We start from the raw sequence: 17,393 nt of genomic DNA, 5'->3' as shown, positions 1-17,393 counted from the left end.
ACAGAGGAAATGCCATCATCTCCATTCTCCTACAAGGAAACTGTACACTAAGCGGGAATACAAATGGGCATTGTTCACACCAAGTTCAGCTTCCTTTTCTGCCTCTCTGAGTCCCATTATCTTTCCGTATGTTTAATTTCCTGCTTGACAGTCTTCTCGTGCACTCTCATACTTTCCTCTACAAAACAGGAAAGCACAGAGCCATGTGAACTGTAAAATATGTGTGTGTGTGTGTGTGTGTGTGAGAGAGAGAGAGAGAGAGAGAACTATCATAGGAATTCTCCAACCCCACTCAGTAAGTAGCAAAATCCATGCTCGGTGCCCCAAGGCCTTTTCAAAACTAAACTACAACCAATGATTTCTGTGTACCAGAATTCAATAGGGACACTTAGATATAAAATGTCGCGTGAAATCACATTTTCTTTTGGAAAAATGATTAATGTTTTATTTTCATTTTTAAACTTTAACTGATACATAAAAACAGCATGCACATGAAATGGCATATCATGCCTGCACATACTACATAATGTTTAAATCAAGTTGAATATGTGTATCACCTCAAATATTCATGACAGAATTTTCCAGATCCTTTCTTCTAGCTCTTTTTAAATGCTCAGTACAGTATTGTTACCTACTGATACTTCCTATTTTGAACTCAAAGAGAATTAAAAAGCAGTATATAAAATTTTTAAAGATGTAGTTAAAATGGTGCTCTGAGGGAAATGAGCAGATTTAATGCTTATATTGAGAAAGAAAGCAAGTATAAAATCAATGATCTATAATGGAAACCATAACCAAAGTAAACAAAAGAAAAGATTTTCAGAAAAGATGAAATCAAAATAGAAACAACAGAGAAAAATAATGAGGTAAAATTTGGTTGATTTTGTTTTTCGGAGCAGATCATACTCAAGACTCAGTATCATAAGAAGATAGTCTTCACCCACTTGCTCTCTACGTGCCATGGGCAGCAAAACCGCAGCAAATTTCTTGATGAACTTGACAAGACAATTCTAACATTTAAATGAAAATGAAGACTTCAGAGCCCCACAAACAATTTTATATGAGAAATTGAGAGATTAAAAAAAAATGAGAATTTTGTGATCCTAACTCATAGAATTCCTGTAAAACTATAGTGTTCATTTTTGTACTGGTGTTAGAACAAACTGTTCAACAAAGGGACACAGAGAATGAAGAAACAGGCCCATGTGTGTATTGCCTCTGATTATCAATCAAGTCTCTCGTTTGTGTATTGGGCGAGCAATATAATTTTAGCAAATGATGCCCATTTAAGTGACCATATTATAGACAATAAGTAAATGTGGATAATTGCCTCATTTTAAATATATAATATACTGAGATGAAACATAATACTAGGTATTACAGCTTCTAAGAGAAATTCTGAATGTTAGATTAGTCAATAGTTTTTAGTCAGGACACAAGTATTAACCATAGGAAAGAAAAAAAGATATATAAAAATTAAAAATTTCCTCTTGTCAAAAGACACCATTAAAAAAATGGGCCAGTCCCCCTCTGAGAATTATATTTGTAGCACTTACTGTTAATTGAGGACATAGATACAGAATACATTCAAAACTCATATAAATCAGCAATGAAAAGATGAAAAGCCCAATAAAATTTAACAAAAGATTTGATCTCCCCCTTCTGAAGAGGATGTCCGACTAGCCAATGAGCACATGAAAAACGACTTAACATCAGCACTTATCAACTTAAAACAATTATTATGGTAGTTCTTTACACACGGTGAATTGACTATTAGTTTGTGAAAGAGTTAAAATTGGCTATAATTTCAAAGCTGGCAATGCTAATGTTGGTTGGGATGTCTAGGAACCTGAACTTAAGCAACTTGTGTGGTGCTGGTAGGTGTGTGGAACAGCACAAGACCAGACAGGCCCTGCTGTATGACAGTAGATGCATACCTATTCCAGGGCCCTGCAGGTCTACACTTTGTATTTAATCAAGAAAAAGGAAAACCCAACTCTACAAAAGACTTGGGTAAATATTCATATTGTCCTATCCATAGTAGCCCTAAATTGTTAAGGACAGCAATGCGCTAGATCTAGTCAGAGTACATAAACAAGCTGAGAATTATTTTTAAAGTATAATAGCAAAAAAAAAAAAAAAAAAAAGGAAGGAAGGAAGGAAGGAAGGAAAATTTAATACTGAGAACCACAATGTCACAGGTCAGTCTTAGAGAAACTTTGTTGAGCGATACAGGGTGAACATGGATATATTTATATTTCCAATTCATATACATGTGAACCACAAGAAAGTAGAATGTAATCCACCTGTGTATTCTGAGTGAAAAATATGGCTAGAGAATGTTTGAAGGTAATGAAATGAATATTTTTGCCCACATTCATGAGATGAACAATTAGTGTGCATCTTATTCTATGTATGCCAGTTGTTTTGTATGAATGTCTGCGGGGGTTTGTCTGTAACATTCTCTTCCTAGCATATGGCAGATGCTAAGACAAGGCGCTGACATCTACTGAATACCTTGAGCTATAATCCTCAGGGTTTCTTTCAATTTTACATATTGGTAAATTGCAAAAATACACATTTCGATTACCTTCCAATGTTCTCTGGTCATGCTTTACACACAGAATACATAGCAGGATAACATTTACCTTTCTTGCGGTTCATATAAATGGATTCAGAATATAAATAGGCATGTTTACCTAATATTACCTAACAAAGGTTCTATAAGACTGACCCGTGACACTGTGGCTATCAGTACTGCAGCTTTACTTCTTTTCATTTTTGACTTTTTGCAAAGTATTCCATTTTAAGCATAATTTCCAGCTGGGCAGACATTCCTAAAGTCTCACCAATGATTCACCAAGGTGAATTTGATTGCTCAAAGCCACAGATTAAATTACAGGCAATTTATACTCACATGTAGAACTCCTAGGCAAAATCAATTCAAACCGCACTTCTTTAATGAATGAATAAGGGAATAAATGAATAAATGAATGAGTAAAGAGAAGATACTATTCAACCTGCAAAATGGAGAAAGTGCTTTAAAGCCAATACAAAAGATACAGAAATGAAAAACTGATCATCCATTGTGAGTGGCTTAGGAAGGAGGCGTTCAGAGACTCCCACTCCATACTAACTTGGACACAAATAAAAGACATAATTTAGGTCCTAAACCATTCAGCTGCTGTGGTAGTTACTGCTTTCCACTGCAGAGAGCTGCCTGAATCTCGCCATCCATTTTCTGAGGGGGGTCAAACTACCTTTCCTATTATCTATGCCAAACTATCCTGGTCTTTGAATCAAATATTCCCAGCGCACTCTTGTGGCAACTTTTCTCTCTTCTCAGTAGGAACTCCCATTATGCCACAGAACCAAGATGCTGCCACACACATGGCCACCTCCATCACCTAGCTCCTGCCAAATGCCAGTGCTCTGGACTTCTATCCCCCATAGAATTGATGCTTGACACACAGTGAGAGCAGCCCTTGCCATAGAGCAAAAAAGAAGAGGGTGGTTGCTGATAGGTGGTACCCAGACAAGCATTAGGTAGGTGCAAAAGTTAATAAGATGCATGAGTTATATTCTCCTTGCATTAGTTTTTTTAGTTTGTGACCTCAGTGATACACACAAAGAGGGACAAATATTTTATTTGAAGACAGTAGCCTCCAAAGCTACCTCTCTGAAAAAACTTACTGTCTCCAGCCACAAGGTTTGAGACAAGCTTCTCATCTATTTATTCAAAGGGCTCAATGAGCTGTAAAGATTGACATTTAAACTATTAACACTATATTCTGTTTGACAATGTTATTAAATATTAGGTCTGATTTATGGAAAGCCTTAATCATTTGGCAGTCCAGAAGAGCATGGCCCTGTACAGACATTGGGCTATGTTGAATGTTACTTGGTCGAGTTGATTGAACTCAAGAAAAATATTTCCACCAGCCACACTAGAGTCTGATGTCAGGTGACATATTCTTATCACATAAATTTGAACCACTTACAAGCTCAATTCTATTATCTCAGAATTTTCCAATTGATAATTTTAATAGTTTGGAAGTCAAAAATAAAATAACACATCTAAATAATCTTTGCTGTGGAAAGGATGAATAAAATTTAAAAAAATGGAAGCTGGGCATATAGCTCGCTATGTTAGTATGGAATTAGGAAGGAAAGAAAATCATGTGCATATGTAAAGGACAAACACATTGGGGGATTAAAATGGTAGGGCCAGCCTGTAGGAACTGACAACACTGGCTTACTGACTGTTCCACTATTGTCTGTGTAACACTGGGCAGTCACCATTTCTTAGGAGACAATCTATTTAGAATGTAACAAAAGTATATGGAAGTCATTTGGCATCTCTAGTCCTCAGATAGTGTGCAATGGATTTTAAGGTTAGACTATACGAGGTAAGCACAAAATTTGGGTTCAAGTTCAGTGATGGAAATGTTCCTAGGCCACCTGCAATAGACTGGAAAGAACAAGAAAGACAGAGACAAGATACTAGTTGGGATAAAGGCAGACAAAGAGCTACTAGAAGTGCCTGAGAGACCCCAGATGCTGTAGAGATAGATGTGGCTGTAATGTTGCAGAGTGAAATCCTGTACTATGCAAATGGCCTATGAGTTTTTAGGTGGTGCAGAGACATGCTGGACCATTTTATGTCTATTTGACATAAGCTAAAGTTATCTAAGAGGAAGGAACTTCCATTTAAAACATGCCTCTATAACATGGGGCTATAGCCAAGCCTATAGGGTATATTCTTAATTAGCAATTGATGGGAGAGGCTCTAGTCCACTGTGTATGGTGCCATTCCTGGACTGGTGGTCCTGGGTTCTATAAGAAATTAGGTTGAACAAGCCATGGGAAGCAAGCCGGTATGTAGTGCCCCTACATGGCTTCTGCATCAGCTCCTGCCTCCAGGTTCCTTCCCTGATTGAGTTTCTATCCTGGCTTCCTCCAGAAGCATGGAAATGTAAGCCAAATAAACCCTTTCCACTCCAAGTTAATTTTGGTCATGATGTTTCATTGCAGCAATAGAAACCCTAAGACAGAGGCAGGCTACCCGGGCCTGATCTGGGGCACAAGTCCCTTCCGCTCGACTCGAGACTCGAGCCCCGGGCTACCTTGCCAGCAGAGTCTTGCCCAACACCCGCAAGGGTCCACACAGGACTCCCCACGGGACCCTAAGACCTCTGGTGAGTGGATCACAGTGCCTGCCCCAATCCAATCGCGCAGAACTCGAGACTGCGGTACATAGGGAAGCAGGCTACCCGGGCCTGATCTGGGGCACAAGTCCCTTCCGCTCGACTCGAGACTCGAGCCCCGGGCTACCTTGCCAGCAGAGTCTTGCCCAACACCCGCAAGGGTCCACACGGGACTCCCCACGGGACCCTAAGACCTCTGGTGAGTGGACCACAGTGCCTGCCCCAATCCAATCGCGCGGAACTTGAGACTGCGGTACATAGGGAAGCAGGCTACCCGGGCCTGATCTGGGGCACAAGTCCCTTCCGCTCGACTCGAGACTCGAGCCCCGGGCTACCTTGACAGCAGAGTCTTGCCCAACACCCGCAAGGGCCCACACGGGACTCCCCACGGGACCCTAAGACCTCTGGTGAGTGGAACACAGCGCCTACCCCAATCCAATCGCGTGAAACTTGAGACTGCGGTACATAGGGAAGCAGGCTACCCGGGCTTGATCTGGGGCACAAACCCCTTCCACTCCACTCGAGCCCCGGCTACCTTGCCAGCTGAGTCGCCTGACACCCGCAAGGGCCCACACAGGATTCCACACGTGATCCTAAGACCTCTAGTGAGTGGAACACAACTTCTGCCAGGAGTCTGGTTCGAACACCAGATATCTGGGTACCTGCCTTGCAAGAAGAGAGCTTGCCTGCAGAGAATACTCTGCCCACTGAAACTAAGGAGAGTGCTACCCTCCAGGTCTGCTCATAGAGGCTAACAGAGTCACCTGAAGAACAAGCTCTTAACAGTGACAACTAAAACAGCTAGCTTCAGAGATTACCAGATGGCGAAAGGCAAACGTAAGAATCCTACTAACAGAAATCAAGACCACTCACCATCATCAGAACGCAGCACTCCCACCCCACCTAGTCCTGGGCACCCCAACACAACCGAAAATCTAGACCCAGATTTAAAAACATTTCTCATGATGATGATAGAGGACATCAAGAAGGACTTTCATAAGTCACTTAAAGATTTACAGGAGAGCACTGCTAAAGAGTTACAGGCTCTTAAAGAAAAGCAGGAAAACACAGCCAAACAGGTGATGGAAATGAACAAAACCATACTAGAACTAAAAGGGGAAGTAGACACAATAAAGAAAACCCAAAGCGAGGCAACGCTGGAGATAGAAACCCTAGGAAAGAGATCTGGAACCATAGATGCGAGCATCAGCAACAGAATAAAAGAAATGGAAGAGAGAATCTCAGGTGCAGAAGATTCCATAGAGAACATCGACACAACAGTCAAAGAAAATACAAAATGCAAAAGGATCCTAACTCAAAACATCCAGGTAATCCAGGACACAATGAGAAGACCAAACCTACGGATAATAGGAATTGATGAGAATGAAGATTTTCAACTTAAAGGGCCAGCTAATATCTTCAACAAAATAATAGAAGAAAACTTCCCAAACATAAAAAAAGAGATGCCCATGATCATACAAGAAGCATACAGAACTCCAAATAGACTGGACCAGAAAAGAAATTCCTCCCGACACATAATAATCAGAACAACAAATGCACTAAATAAAGATAGAATATTAAAAGCAGTAAGGGAGAAAGGTCAAGTAACATATAAAGGAAGGCCTATCAGAATTACACCAGACTTTTCACCAGAGACTATGAAAGCCAGAAGAGCCTGGACAGATGTTATACAGACACTAAGAGAACACAAATGCCAGCCCAGGCTACTATACCCGGCCAAACTCTCAATTACCATAGATGGAGAAACCAAAGTATTCCACGACAAAACCAAGTTCACACAATATCTTTCCACGAATCCAGCCCTTCAAAGGATAATAACAGAAAAGAAGCAATACAAGGACGGAAATCACGCCCTAGAACAACCAAGAAAGTAATCATTCAACAAACCAAAAAGAAGACAGCCACAAGAACAGAATGCCAACTCTAACAACAAAAATAAAAGGGAGCAACAATTACTTTTCCTTAATATCTCTTAATATCAATGGACTCAATTCCCCAATAAAAAGACATAGACTAACAGACTGGCTACACAAACAGGACCCAACATTCTGCTGCTTACAGGAAACCCATCTCAGGGAAAAAGACAGACACTACCTCAGAGTGAAAGGCTGGAAAACAATTTTCCAAGCAAATGGACTGAAGAAACAAGCTGGAGTAGCCATTTTAATATCGGATAAAATCGACTTCCAACCCAAAGTTATCAAAAAAGACAAGGAGGGACACTTCATACTCATCAAAGGTAAAATCCTCCAAGAGGAACTCTCAATTCTGAATATCTACGCACCAAATGCAAGGGCAGCCACATTCATTAGAGACACTTTAGTAAAGCTCAAAGCATACATTGCACCTCACACAATAATAGTGGGAGACTTCAACACACCACTTTCTTCAAAGGACAGATCGTGGAAACAGAAACTAAACAGGGACACAGTGAAACTAACAGAAGTTATGAAACAAATGGACCTGACAGATATCTACAGAACATTTTATCCTAAAACAAAAGGATATACCTTCTTCTCAGCACCTCACGAGACCTTCTCCAAAATTGACCATATAATTGGTCACAAAACAGGCCTCAATAGATACAAAAATATTGAAATTGTCCCATGTATCCTATCAGACCACCATGGCCTAAGACTGATCTTCAATAACAACATAAATAATGGAAAGCCAACATTCACGTGGAAACTGAATAACACTCTTCTCAATGATACCTTGGTCAAGGAAGGAATAAAGAAAGAAATTAAAGACTTTTTAGAGTTTAATGAAAATGAAGCCACAACGTACCCAAACCTATGGGACACAATGAAAGCATTTCTAAGAGGGAAACTCATAGCGCTGAGTGCCTCCAAGAAGAAACGGGAGACAGCACATACTAGCAGCTTGACAACACATCTAAAAGCCCTAGAAAAAAAGGAAGCAAATTCACCCAAGAGGAGTAGACGGCAGGAAATAATCAAACTCAGGGGTGAAATCAACCAAGTGGAAACAAGAAGAACTATTCAAAGAATTAACCAAACGAGGAGTTGGTTCTTTGAGAAAATCAACAAGATAGATAAACCCTTAGCTAGACTCACTAAAGGGCACAGGGACAAAATCCTAATTAACAAAATCAGAAATGAAAAGGGAGACATAACAACAGATCCTGAAGAAATCCAAAACACCATCAGATCCTTCTACAAAAGGCTATACTCAACAAAACTGGAAAACCTGGACGAAATGGACAAATTTCTGGACAGATACCAGGTACCAAAGTTGAGTCAGGATCAAGTTGACCATCTAAACAGTCCCATATCACCTAAAGAAATAGAAGCAGTTATTAATAGTCTCCCAGCCAAAAAAAGCCCAGGACCAGATGGGTTTAGTGCAGAGTTCTATCAGACCTTCAAAGAAGATCTAATTCCAATTCTGCACAAACTATTTCACAAAATAGAAGTAGAAGGTACTCTACCCAACTCATTTTATGAAGCCACTATTACTCTGATACCTAAACCACAGAAAGATCCAACAAAGATAGAGAACTTCAGACCAATTTCTCTTATGAATATCGATGCAAAAATCCTCAATAAAATTCTCGCTAACCGAATCCAAGAACACATTAAAGCAATCATCCATCCTGACCAAGTAGGTTTTATTCCAGGGATGCAGGGATGGTTTAATATACGAAAATCCATCAATGTAATCCATTATATAAACAAACTCAAAGACAAAAACCACATGATCATCTCGTTAGATGCAGAAAAAGCATTTGACAAGATCCAACACCCATTCATGATAAAAGTTTTGGAAAGATCAGGAATTCAAGGCCCATACCTAAACATGATAAAAGCAATCTACAGCAAACCAGTAGCCAACATCAAAGTAAATGGAGAGAAGCTGGAAGCAATCCCACTAAAATCAGGGACTAGACAAGGCTGCCCACTTTCTCCCTACCTTTTCAACATAGTACTTGAAGTATTAGCCAGAGCAATTCGACAACAAAAGGAGATCAAGGGGATACAAATTGGAAAAGAGGAAGTCAAAATATCACTTTTTGCAGATGATATGATAGTATATATAAGTGACCCTAAAAATTCTACCAGAGAACTCCTAAACCTGATAAACAGCTTCGGTGAAGTAGCTGGATATAAAATAAACTCAAACAAGTCAATGGCCTTTCTCTATACAAAGAATAAACAGGCTGAGAAAGAAATTAGGGAAACAACACCCTTCTCAATAGTCACAAATAATATAAAATATCTTGGCGTGACTCTAACTAAGGAGGTGAAAGATCTGTATGATAAAAACTTCAAATCTCTGAAGAAAGAAATTAAAGAAGATCTCAGAAGATGGAAAGATCTCCCATGCTCATGGATTGGCAGGATCAACATTGTAAAAATGGCTATCTTGCCAAAAGCAATCTACAGATTCAATGCAATCCCCATCAAAATTCCAACTCAATTCTTCAACGAATTGGAAGGAGCAATTTGCAAATTTGTCTGGAATAACAAAAAACCTAGGATAGCAAAAAGTCTTCTCAAGGATAAAAGAACTTCTGGCGGAATCACCATGCCAGACCTAAAGCTTTACTACAGAGCAATTGTGATAAAAACTGCATGGTACTGGTATAGAGACAGACAAGTAGACCAATGGAATAGAATTGAAGATCCAGAAATGAACCCACACACCTATGGTCACTTGATCTTCGACAAGGGAGCTAAAACCATCCAGTGGAAGAAAGACAGCATTTTCAACAATTGGTGCTGGCACAACTGGTTGTTATCGTGTAGAAGAATGCGAATCGATCCATACTTATCTCCTTGTACTAAGGTCAAATCTAAGTGGATCAAGGAACTTCACATAAAACCAGAGACACTGAAACTTATAGAGGAGAAAGTGGGGAAAAGCCTTGAAGATATGGGCACAGGGGAAAAATTCCTGAACAGAACAGCAATGGCTTGTGCTGTAAGATCGAGAATCGACAAATGGGACCTAATGAAACTCCAAAGTTTCTGCAAGGCAAAAGACACCGTCAATAAGACAAAAAGACCACCAACAGATTGGGAAAGGATCTTTACCTATCCTAAATCAGATAGGGGACTAATATCCAACATATATAAAGAACTCAAGAAGGTGGACTTCAGAAAATCAAATAACCCCATTAAAAAATGGGGCTCAGAACTGAACAAAGAATTCTCACCTGAGGAATACCGAATGGCAGAGAAGCACTTGAAAAAATGTTCAACATCCTTAATCATCAGGGAAATGCAAATCAAAACAACCCTGAGATTCCACCTCACACCAGTCAGAATGGCTAAGATCAAAAATTCAGGTGACAGCAGATGCTGGCGAGGATGTGGAGAAAGAGGAACACTCCTCCATTGTTGGTGGGAGTGCAGGCTTGTACAACCACTCTGGAAATCAGTCTGGCGGTTCCTCAGAAAACTGGACATAGTACTACCGGAGGATCCAGCAATACCTCTCCTGGGCATATATCCAGAAGATGCCCCAACAGGTAAGAAGGACACATGCTCCACTATGTTCATAGCAGCCTTATTTATAATAGCCAGAAGCTGGAAAGAACCTAGATGCCCCTCAACAGAGGAATGGATACAGAAAATGTGGTACATCTACACAATGGAGTACTACTCAGCTATTAAAAAGAATGAATTTATGAAATTCCTAGCCAAATGGATGGACCTGGAGGGCATCATCCTGAGTGAGGTAACACATTCACAAAGAAACTCACACAATATGTATTCACTGATAAGTGGATATTAGCCCCAAACCTAGGATACCCAAGATATAAGATATAATTTGCTAAACACATGAAACTCAAGGAGAATGAAGACTGAAGTGTGGACACTATGCCCCTCCTTAGATTTGGGAACAAAACACCCATGGAAGGAGTTACAGAGACGGAGTTTGGAGCTGAGATGAAAGGATGGACCATGTAGAGACTGCCATAGCCAGGGATCCACCCCATAATCAGCATCCAAACGCTGACACCATTGCATACACTAGCAAGATTTTATTGAAAGGACGCAGATGTAGCTGTCTCTTGTGAGACTATGCCGGGGCCCAGCAAACACAGAAGTGGATGCTCACAGTCAGCTAATGGATGGATCATAGGGCTCCCAATGGAGGAGCTAGAGAAAGTAGCCAAGGAGCTAAAGGGATCTGCAACCCTATAGGTGGAACAACATTATGAGCTAACCAGTACCCCGGAGCTCTTGACTCTAGCTGCATATATATCAAAAGATGGCCTAGTCGGCCATCACTGGAAAGAGAGGCCCATTGGACTTGCAAACTTTATATGCCCCAGTACGGGGGAATACCAGGGCCAAAAAGGGGGAGTGGGTGGGCAGGGGAGTGGGGGTGGGTGGATATGGGGGACTTTTGGTATAGCATTGGAAATGTAAATGAGTTAAATACCTAATAAAAAATGGAAAAAAAAAAAAGAATCTACAAAGAAAAAAAAAAAAAAAAAAAAAAGAAACCCTAAGACAAGGTTTAAAACATGAGCTGCTGAGTAATGAATAGAGAATGAATTACTGAATGTATCTGTGAGCTCCTAGGTGGTAGAACACTAGCTAATGAGCTACTTGAGAAAGTTATGAGCTATAAAACGCTGTGTAGATAGATTGAAGCACTTAAGAGGTCCCTGTGAACTTCTAGATGATGTGGAAATCTAGATGGTGAATAACTAGCAGTGCCTATGAGCAGACGGATGGTCCACAGCTCTGCTATAAGCCAACTGTCATGCATTTTAGGCTTTAAGATCCATATAGCCTCTATCAACTTTGCTGGATTATCAGGAAAAAAGATAGAATGAAAACGTATATGAATGGGTGATTGTTTAGGAAGTTGTATTTACAAAAATATATTTGAGTTATAACCATATGGCAGAAAATTGCCAATCTTTGATGAGTCTTTATGTTAATTTTTCTTTAATTTTGAGATTTTCCTATAGGTATACAATGAAATATGATCATAATCCATTCTTTTTTCCACATTTCAGCTCCTCCCTTTTCTCTATAATATGCTTCCTCCCACTTCATATGTCCTTTTTTTTTAAACAATCCATGGGGTCCAATCAGAGCTGCCTATAAGTGCACAGTGGTGGGACATTCACTGGAGTATGAAAACCCTACTAGTGACCACACCCTCAGTAAAGGGTGATCCTCCTTCCCCTAGCAACCACCCACTGCCAATAGTTTCTCAGTGAGGGTTTGGTCTGGAGATGATCAATCTACCTACACAGGAATTTTTGCCAGCTTGCCAGGTCTTGAGAAGATCTGTTGAGAGATCATAACTGCAATCAATAGTCTCCTCTTGCCTAGAAGAAGCATTTCACACCACATCCCTCTATCCTCCAGTCCTCACATCCTTCTCACCACTTCTTCTGTGTTCTTCCCTTCACCTTGGTGTTGGTGATGGGTTTATGAATGAATGGAGTGCAGTTGAATACTAAATGCAGAAAGGCTTGTATGCATGGAGGAGTGGGCAACTATGGGGGAAATCAGGAAGTGAAAGGCAGGTATAACTCAAAGTAAGGATATCCAAGAAGCCATAGACATGACTGCTATCATGCATCCCAAATAAAGAAGGAGGAGGAGGAGGAGGAGGAGGAGGAGGAGGAAGAGGAGGAGGAGGAGGAAGAGGAGATGAGTTAAAGGATAGTAGACCACATGTGAGAAGAAGAGGGAAGAGTAGTGAGGGTCACAGGGCTGAGCATGGATAGCACAGGTGAGAAGGTATGAGAGAGGGATTTACCAAAACTAAGGCTGCATGAAAGAGCCTTAAGGAAACCAACTATTTAGTGAGTTAATTTCAAAATACAATTTAAAAGAGAATGTTAACAAATTCCCCTCACATGTGTGAGCAATGTTGCCTAGTCTTCCTTTGGTCTGAGAAGTTTATGGGTTGAGAAGAATGAAGGCAGTCCCTCCTACCTCAACCTGTCAAACATCCTTCAGGACCAGAAGGATTCCCTCCCGAGTGAAGGCTATCAAGATGTAGGCCTAAAATTAAACTTGGGCATGTTTTCCTGCTTTTCCATCCGAGAACCTTAGGTTAGTAACCTGCTACCAGAGAGCAGAAACTGTGGGCTTAATTCATCTGTCTCTTCTCCTATAGACAGCAAACAGTGACTCATTCAGGATAAGTGCAGTATTTATTGAGACATACCAGATGCCCGGCAAATTTCTAAAAAACATATATTGTACTCTCTTCATAAATAAAAATTTCTTCTCTTTCCAGATTGCTCCCGTTGTCTTCTGTATGGCCCAGGAAAGTTTGTGCGCTTATTTGCCTGTGTAGTACTTGGCATGAAGCTATAGACTCAGCTTTGGGGTAATCATGACATAACATTTTTTTAGTTCTGCTACTATAAAAAGGGATTGCTTCTTGCTAAGCAATATTCCATCTAAGTTGGTTTTAGGTCATTAAAAGCTGCAGTACTTTCCAATAAAAAATAATAGCACTTCTCCGCCGTTGCCCAGACACTAAGCACCTTGACTTTAGTGGCAATTAGACATTGCTCCAGTATTGCACACTGTCTGGAAATGGAGCTGGAATCACCAAAGAGCAACTGGAAATTAGAAATGTGATTGCCCTTCTGTGGCTAAAGGAGGCTCCAGAACAAGTCCCTTGGTAGGCATCTCTTAGCCTCTGCAGGGCACAGTAGCAAGCAGGCTGTGAGTGGTGTTTGGAGAACTGCTTCTATTCAGATACTAGGTTGTAACCCACATCTTCCAATTTGTCAATTTTCCCTTACAGTGTTTAGATTTAGGGCACAGTCTTCAATTAGGGCACAACCAGGTAAAGTCTACTCTGCTGTAGTGACCCACAAGGTTACCGAATGTGTCATCTTCATGCAGGGAGAGAAAGCTTCACAGGGGCAGAGAAAAAGCTTTTCCATTCAGACCTTGTATATGGACAAATGAAGAGGAAGGATATCATAGAATATCTGATATCATTGTCCAATAAAAAAGAAAAAAACAGCATTCTTCATTTTCCAGCATTACTATAAACTCACTTTTATGATTCTGGTTATAAAAGTCTGAATGTCTGAGTAGCGCTAGCAGACAATTTCCCCCTTGGAGATTCAAATGTAAGAGAGGGTGTTGTGACCCTGAAGTCAGCTTGGGGTTTATAACATGATGTCATAAATGTAATATAGATCCAAGAGGATGAGGTTCTGTATCAGGAAGCAATGGCCTCTGATAAGGATTCTTTATGTCCAGTCTTTGTGGTTGGCTTTTATTTTACATTGCTTTGCTCATCTGCAAGACAACACACAACAGGCTAGATCAGGCAGAGGCATCTCCCCAATGACCCATCTCTATATTTGTCACCTCCCACAGGCTTTTAGTAACCTGTGTTGGCTTTGGCTATACCAAAGAAGAGCAGGGAAGGGCTGGTATATATTGGGAGTCAGACTCTGCCTGATTTGTTGTAGATTCATTTATTTACAAAATAGATGGGTACAGAGAATTATATCCGTCAGAGCCCTTCCTTGATTTAGGATGTCTGTTCATGTTGAAATTTTTGAGATTGAGTCATTTACTACTTGTTATTTTGTGATATGAAAATAAAAATAATAAAACCACTGCTTATCCAAAGCTAACAGTGACTTACTCCATCAATAAGTAACAGTTTCTCTCCTTCCTGCTGCTCATGTATCCCATGTGACAATTACCATGGTGACTCTTGTATTTTATCATTACATTGGATGTGTACCTGAGAGAGCTTTATACATTTTTTAAAGGGGGTGATGGTACAAGTTATTTTCTATTAGCTGGCCCATATGAAATCATGTATAATGCATTTTTGTTCAATGTTATTCTGCCAAGATCCATCTATACCATTCAAAGCAGCTGTAGCTCATCCATTTTATTGAAGATGTTTTTCTCCATGTTAGAGGTTGTTTGGGTTGTGTCCAGGGGTTGGACTCTATATGCAATGTTACCATGGCCTTCCCTGTCTCCAGGAGTTCATGTAGACATTTATTTTGGGTGGATACACAAGAGTGGAATTGCTGAGGCATAGATTACATAACACCTCATTCTCTAACAGAATGGCAAACCCTTTTCCAAAGGGGTTGTATTGAGTACAATCCCACCAGCAATTAAGCACCTGTTACTATGTATCCTCTCTTCCACCTCTCGTTTTGTGCCAGGCTAATTGGTATAAAATGATATATCTTTATGATTTCAATTTGCATTTCATAAAACACTAATGACTTTAAGCATCTCTTCCTGTGATCATTGGCCATATGTGTTGCCTCTCTGTGAAAGGCCTATGCTAGAATTTTGCCCATTTATCACACAGCTGATTGAGCTTTCTCCTTTTTGATTTGCAGAAGCCTATCATATATTCTTGGGGCTCATCATATATGACTACATGAGTTTTACCCATTCCCTCCTTAAAGTGTCTCCTGGTAGGTAGCTATCTTTTACTAAGAAGTGCTGTGTGTAGTGCTATTTCAATGTGCTTTTGTAGATACTCCATGGGTGGAAAAAACTAACTCTCTCTCTCTCTCTCTCTCTCTCTCTCTCTCTCTCTCTCTCTCTCTCTCTCTCTCCCTCTCTCTCTCTCTTTCTTCTTCTTCTTCTTCTTCTTCTTCTTCTTCTTCTTCTTCTTCTTCTTCTTCTTCTTCTCTCTCTTTCCTTCTCTCTCTCCCTCCCTCCATCCCTCCCCCATACTTCCTTCTCTCTCTGTCTCCCCTCTCTGAGATACAGAGAAGGGCACACAAAGGAACACCAAGGCCCTCACCCAGACCTCACACTCACAAAAAGACAGTTAGTCAACATTTTGTTCATTATCTCCAAATGAAGGTGTCTGCTTCCACAAGACTGGCTGCCAGGGATGTAAGAAAGGCCAGAACCTTAAGGATGGACCATCTAATTTAGCACACAAAAACTCAAGAAGCCCTAATGTTGTAAGCATGAGAATGACACAGTTATGTGACAATTTATTATTCTGGTTAAATACAGAGACTTAAACATTTACCAAAGAAACAGGAAGTTACTCAGGTTTCTCTGGACTCTGAGAGGTTCCAGATAGGGAAAATAAGAAAGCAGGAAAGATGCTTCATGCATATCATTGGTGAGTCTTTGAACTGAGATTCATACCCACGTGTATCAGACAGATTCTGCTTTTCAGCCTTGCTAGTGGGTAAAGGAAACCCAATATGGTCAACATTTCTTTGCCAATAGCTGTGTAAGAATGCATTCCCAATTATGATCCACCATACACTGAGGCCATGGATGAAGATTGTGTTCTGCCAGGACACTCCAAGCTTCCTACATAGAGCTGAGGCCTCTCCTCTTGGATGTCCTGAGCTTTTCCTAGGATGGAGCAAGAAGGTTTGGGGAGGGCTCTCCTAATGAAGAGCTGGCAGTATTACTTGGTAACCCAGAAATTTCCCCAAGTCAAGCTCACATCAATGGTACTGTGCAGAAAGGCCTGACAGTTATTGCAAGACCAAGGAGAGGATTAGGGGAGTGTATGTTTCGTGTTTCTATAAGTGTTTTGGAGGGGGTGGGATTATACCGTGTTTCTCTGGGTCACTCACAGCTTTTATACCTCTCTTGTAAGTGATTTTAGGTACAATAGTGCCATACACTAGGATATTTGGACAGAAGGATGCCAACAGCAATAGTAGCAGGCACAAGACACCTGTCTTTATCCCATTCCCTTTCTCCTGATCAAGCACATGGCAATGAGTACCAGCCCTTAGTGACAAAGAGTCAGAGTCATAAGCAACACTCTGTGCCTCGGAAATTCATGTTTGATGATCTAGCAATGCTCAGTGCACATCATTATAGGAAACCAGGCTAAATAGAGGAGCAGTGTTTGGCAAGCTACTCAAGCCAGTAACTGTCCTGTTTAGATTTTACTGTTGTCTTGACACATTCTAGTGTCACCTGAGAAGGAAGAATCTCAATTGAGAAATTGCCTCCAACAATTGGCCTGTGGCATATCTGCGAGGACAATTTCCTTGATTGGTATTTTAAATAGAAGGTTTCAGACCACTGTGAATGGTGCTACTCCTGGAAAGGTGGGCCTGAGTTATATTTAAAAAGCTGTCTGAGCATGAGCCATGAACATTAAGACTGCAACCAGCATTTCTCCACGCTTTCCACTTTAATTCCTGCCTACTGATCTCTGTCCAACTTC

The 17,393-nt window shown here is 40.5% G+C and overlaps 1 protein-coding gene across 5 annotated transcripts in view; it reads right to left on the bottom strand.

The window, feature by feature from the left end:
- Grid1 (glutamate receptor, ionotropic, delta 1) overlaps positions 1 to 17,393 on the bottom strand; it is a 763,385-nt gene that overhangs the window by 44,477 nt on the left and 701,515 nt on the right. The gene's annotated exons all lie outside the window — the stretch shown is intronic.

Source organism: Mus musculus, chromosome 14 (genome assembly GCF_000001635.26).
Source record: "Mus musculus strain C57BL/6J chromosome 14, GRCm38.p6 C57BL/6J".
Taxonomy (NCBI): domain Eukaryota; kingdom Metazoa; phylum Chordata; class Mammalia; order Rodentia; family Muridae; genus Mus; species Mus musculus.
Note: the sequence above shows the minus strand (reverse complement) of the source record. Positions and strands in the feature narration are given on the sequence as shown.